Source organism: Periplaneta americana, chromosome 1, assembly GCF_040183065.1.
Source record: "Periplaneta americana isolate PAMFEO1 chromosome 1, P.americana_PAMFEO1_priV1, whole genome shotgun sequence".
In the NCBI taxonomy this organism is placed as follows: Eukaryota; Metazoa; Arthropoda; class Insecta; order Blattodea; family Blattidae; genus Periplaneta; species Periplaneta americana.
Genome location: NC_091117.1, coordinates 191004507 through 191010506, shown reverse-complemented (window position 1 = coordinate 191010506; position 6000 = coordinate 191004507). Strand labels below are relative to the sequence as shown.

Sequence of the window (6000 nt, the reverse complement as noted above, 5' to 3'; positions counted from 1 at the left end):
ATAATAATAATAATAATAATAATAATAATAATAATAATAATAATAATAATAATAATACTAATCATCATCCTCTTCCCTTCAATTATTAGATTATATTGTCTGTTACGATGTCACAGTTGAATTTTCAATCCATCGCTTCTTTGGATGACCGAGAGATCTCTTCCCGTTTGGACGATAGTGGAGCATGACTTTTGGGATTCTATCTCTACGCATGCGATGCAGATGTTTTATCCAGTTGTTCCGATAATGTGTTACGTGATTAATTACAGGTTCTAGTTGTAATTCTTCCATTACATCTTCATTGCGTTTGTGATCCCATTTCGTATATCCCGCTGTATATCTCATAAATTTAATTTCATTAGCCGTTATTCTGCTTTCGTCTTTCTTCCTCAATGTCCATACCTCACTGCCGTAACAAAGTACAGGTCTCGCCAAGGTCTTGTATAGGTGAATTCTAGTATGCCTCTGTACTAGGGAAGGTTTCATAATGTTGTTAATTATTCCCATTGTTTTGGTGTATTTAGAAATTTTCTGCGAAATGTCTACTTCATCGGAAAAAGATAATGTGTATCCGAGATATGTAAAATAATTTACGCTTTCTAATATTTTTGAATCTAAACATATTTTGCTAGGCACAGGGTATTTTCCGCAGACGACCATAATTTTAGTTTTTCTTTATTGATTTTCATATCATATTTAATTCCAATTTTGTTAAAATTAAAAATTGAACGTTGTAATTAATTTTCTGAGGAAGCCACCAGAGCTAAATCGTCTGCATAATAATAATAATAATAATAATAATAATAATAATAATAATAATAATATCCATCTGCACAAGCAATAATTTCCTGGTATTAGAAGACAACTTGAAACTTGGTTTCGGACAAAGCACCCACAACGAGATGCAGAAAGAAGCAATACTTGTACATCTTCCTACATAGAATGAGACAGTTTCTGGGGGTGTGTGATAAATGAACAACATTGCTTATTCTTAGGTAAGAGCTCCGCGAATATTGAATGCTAAGATTATAATCCTGAGGAACATAATGTATGCTAATAATAATATGCCAGGTTGTACACTTAAACTTATGTACTAGGCCTAATAAGAACAATAAGTCATATTACTGATACTGTAATATCAAATATAAACAACATACACGCAACGGGTACAGAAAGAATGAGTAAATACACAAAACGATTACAGTAAATAAGCTTCCTCTGAAAATGGACAGATATATTAATATTACATTAATTACAGATATATTAATATTACACTAATAATATCAACAAGCGTGTATATGCTAATCCCCTAATGTTGAACATACATTAATGAACATTACATAAAGATATTTCTTAATGCCGAAGACTCAATGAGAAATATTTGCAATGCCTATGGTTCGATTTGTTATTCGTGTAGACATTTTATCCTGAGAAACTATGATGGTTAATGAAGTGATGACATATGAAGAGTTCGAGGGAAAAACGATGAATGTCACATTTCAGTTAAGGATTAGATAATGATCTAATTGAGTCTATAACTGCAAGATGTAGTGCTGTTTCTATAGAAAATAAAAGAAAGGATTACTGTATTCGTGGTGATAATCCATTTTTCATAAGAACAACATTAAATTTCGCAGTGATCCATTGAATTGGATAATGACATCAACCTTAAGAAAACTGTGACATTCATCGTTTTTCCCGCGAACTCTTCATATTTATTTCTCCCTCTGTCTCTTTCTCTCCTTATTCTTCTATTTAACATGCACCTTTCCTACAGACTTACACTCATGCGGTGTAGAGGAGGGTATAGGTATGGACCAACATTTGACATACACATTGCGGACCTCCCTGATAGTAAGGTCAGCACGACGCAGGACCACCGCTAAGACAACACATGACAAGGAACACCGAGACCAAACAATAGACTGGAGATAAATCGGATATCGATAATAATGATAATAATTACAATAATAATAATAACTCTCAAAAGATCCTCCCAGTTTCTGTGGAAAAGAGGGAAATTTCCACTTCTCTGGATAGATTAAAGTTCTGAGCTAGAAACACTATCTCTTGAGCTGCAAGTAAAAACAGTGGTAGAAATAACAATAGCAATAATAGCATTAATAGCTTGTGAATCGTAATAATTAGGGCTAAGAAATTGTAACCCATTACATTGCGCATCAAGCTCCTCTGACTTTTGGTACCAGTTGGGGTAATTGCGTTGAAGTGGGGAAATTCAGTGTGTTTCGTTCAGCGGTAGTAAACGTCAGTTGATCGGTTACATTACGACCGAATACCTACTGCTGTTCATAACAGGCAACATTCAACGTCCTGTAAAGAAGAATAATAGCAAGATGCCAAGGACGAAATTTGTGACTTAATTTCAAATGAGGAAATTTGTAATAATGATACAGATTTTGAGATAAATAATGCTTTTGTAAAATATTTCCAATATTCCCCATTGTTTCTGCAGAAGTGGAACGAAGTTTCTCTAGATATACGGCTGTGTTTTCTACCAACAGGCAATCATTCACCTTTGAAAATGTGGTTTGTTATTCACTGCAACAATATATGAAATGAAAAATTATGTAAAAGAAGAACGTAATACACCACCATATTAACATAGTGAAATAATAAGGCTGATACTTGTCAATGTCATATTAGATGTATTTTCTACAGACATAAATAGCATGTAGTCAATGATATTGTGACGAACCGAATAGTTGGAACATGAAATAGGAAAATTGTAGCAAAACAAGATGAAAAAATTACTGGGTAAACATTATGGATATTTAGCTCTATGTAAAGTATGTGATAATTTCAAATGAGGGAATTTATAATAATGATACAGATTTTGAGATAGATAATGCTTGTGTAAAATATTTAAAATATGTCCTCATTGTTTCTACAGAAGTGGAACGAAGTTTTTCTTGATGTAACGCTCTGTTTTCCAGCAACAGGCAATCATTCTCCTTTGAAAATTTGAAAATGTGACTCGTTATTCACTGCAACATTATATGAAATGAAAAATTATGTAAAAAACGTAATACACCATCATGTTAACATAGTGAAATAATAAGGCCGATACTTGTCAATGTTATATTAGGGGTATTTTCTAAAGACAGAAAATAAAAATGTCTTTAAAATAGTGCAATTTTTCTTTAACAAAGAAAATGATGTCTTTAAATTTTTCTTTGGTAGATAGTTGTGTTTCGAAGTCAAAGATGTGGCTTTCAACCACTCAAATGCTGAGGGCTAACTTACCGTGATGATAAGCATGATGACACTGCGTACTCAAAGTTAGATGCGCACGAAGCGCAATGGTAGCATAACGGCGTATATTTCTCAGGCCTAGTAATAATAAGGTAGGTGTTCCTCATATGGCCATGCTAAGGTTTGAGAATTTTTCTAGCCGCCATTTTGAAAAAAAATGTAAACCACTTTTTTCTTACTCGTTCTCAGTATAATGGACTTTCTTAAAACAATTTCCTTTCACCATAAAAATAGCTTTAATTGTCCAAAACGTCCCAAATTCCAAAAGTCTACCTACTGGCCATATCAGGAACACGTGCACATGATATGGCCACCCTTGTTCCATGTTCTACAAATCGTGATTGTTTTCAGTTTGATAGCGCAGTTGCGCTAAAATTAAATAATTTTGGTGTAAAATGAATAAACATGACACTTAATAATCTTTTTTTTTATAATTCAAAAGTGTAGTCAAAACAGGTTTTTCCATAAAAAATTAAGTTGTTTTTCTTAAAATACAAAATTTTTGCGTAATCCCAGCTATAAGGCATGTAAATTTGTCAGATGAAAAAATAAAAGTGAAATGAACTTGATATGGCCATGGTGCATTTAATATGGCCATATCAGGAGCAGGTAAGCTTTCACGAAAATCGTTTGATTATGAACAACTCGTAAAAGATACGCCATCAACTACAACACCAATCAACAGAACATTAAAAACTGAATGGAGTACGATGGTTTTCATGAGCAAGTATTTGAAACACACGCATAAGACAAAGGAGATTTACCGGAGAAAAATAAGAAGAGGTCACATGAAAACCGCAAAACAGGCAACTGACGCCATATTGCTCAACCTGACTGGATGGAAAACGATCAAGTGACATACCAGGATGCTCTTTCACTGGATGCTGCTGCAATTTAGCAGATTTTTTGGTTAACTACCGTATTTGCTCGCGTAATTTGCGCACTTTTTAATTAACTTTGGCCACTGAAAAATTGGGGTGCGTAAAATATGCGGATTTTTCAAATAAGAGGTCCTGTTCTGAGTTTATCTCAATTAGTATATGTATAGGTAAGTATTTACGGTAGGGCTAATTTTCTATACCCGTAACTTGTCTCTACCAAGGACAAGCATTGTTAAAGTAGCGGGACTTTGGGGTTTCTTTCTGAAGCAGGTACTTCAGTTGCTGGTGAATGATCTACGATGGACTGTAGGGAAGGAAAATCCCTACTACACTGAAAAAAATATGTACGTAATCCCTAGTACATTGAAAAAAATATGTACGTAAAATGTGTGCGCAAAATACAACGAGCAAAAATAAAGTTCAAAATAATCCCTTAAAAATTAGGGTGCGCAAAATACGCGGGGGCGCAAATTACGCGAGCAAATACGGTAACTCACAATAGCGGGGTGGCCATATCAGGAACATGGCCATAACAGGAGCACCCACCTTAGTACTAAAAGTAAATGTTAACTGGAAATACGAATGTATATTCTGTTCCTATATTTCATCATAGAAAATATACTGGATGTCAGAGATCGAACTGCAGACCTATTGACCACAGGTACACAACGATATCTCACGCTAGACACGCTCGGTGACAGACGGATTTCCATGTCTAAATGTATTTGTTCTCCGCCACCCATGCTCTACGGTGCAGCTAGATGAAGACGATAGGCAGGCGTGTGCGAGTGGATATGGAAATTTAATCAGCAGGGTGGGGACGCGGCGGGGCGCGGGGAGGGGGGAGGGGGTTGTCTATATAAAGATGAGGAAGATCCAGCCAGCATCATCGACGTCAAGATAACTCTCGTAGTTGCTTCTCTTTTGTTTGTGGGTGTTTCACTTCTTCTCTCAGTTCCAGGTACGTGGTGCATTACCAACTCTGTGTAATTATTTTGTTTCTCAGTGGCTACACTACTACATCAACTCTTCTCATTTACAGCATATCTATCCAAAGACAGTCACATTTTCGCTTACTTATGATAGGACTACACACTAGAATTGAAATTAATTTTAGTATAGGCCTAATATAAAATTTAAATTATTAACAGATATGAGTTATATTGAACACGTCAATACACTTAAAATAATAAAATTAAGTTTGATATGTTGATAGTATACATCAAACAAAAGAATTGTTGATGAACGTAACTTTTAATGTGATCAAAACAAAACCACAAAAAAGAAATTAAATTTAGCACGTAAAGTATTGTATGTGATGAGTAAGGAGCGGATTCATATGTAATTAAATATTTTTCTTGCGAGTGATAAAACACAATTAACAAAGTTAAAAATTCCGAATGTCAAGTTTCAAGTTTAAAAACCGAGTTTTATTTCACATAAAAACACATATTTTCACAAAAAAAAATATGTAAATACATATTTTCAGGAAATCTATTATAAACACATAAATCTTGGAGTTTCTTTACTTAAATATTTTTTTTACAAGAACTTTTAAATATTTTTAAACTAAATCAATTATATCACTCAGAAATACGTTATTTTTTTTAAGAATTCTTGGTTGCTTCGTGTTTCTATGGGCTGTGTGGTGTATCCGTAATCCATTTTTGTAATAGTATCGCTTCAAGTTCTGATAACTGCTAGGCAGCATATCATTGTTATCATACGAGAATAAATTAACATGGACAAGGAGGAGAGATCTTGCAACAACACATAATAAGGAATGTTTATTGTTGCTGAAGATGATTTCATTCCGCGCTTTGTTTGTGAAACACAACAGATAAGA

The 6000-nt window shown here is 34.1% G+C and overlaps 1 protein-coding gene across 1 annotated transcript in view; it reads left to right on the top strand.

The window, feature by feature from the left end:
- The first annotated feature begins 5023 nt into the window (after positions 1-5023).
- Positions 5024-6000, top strand: part of LOC138705843 (U-scoloptoxin(01)-Er1a-like) — a 66065-nt gene continuing 65088 nt past the window's right edge. Inside the window, exon 1 of the mRNA XM_069834530.1 lies at positions 5024-5115. The gene's annotated coding sequence lies outside the window, so the exon portion shown is untranslated. The remainder of the gene's footprint in view (positions 5116-6000) is intronic.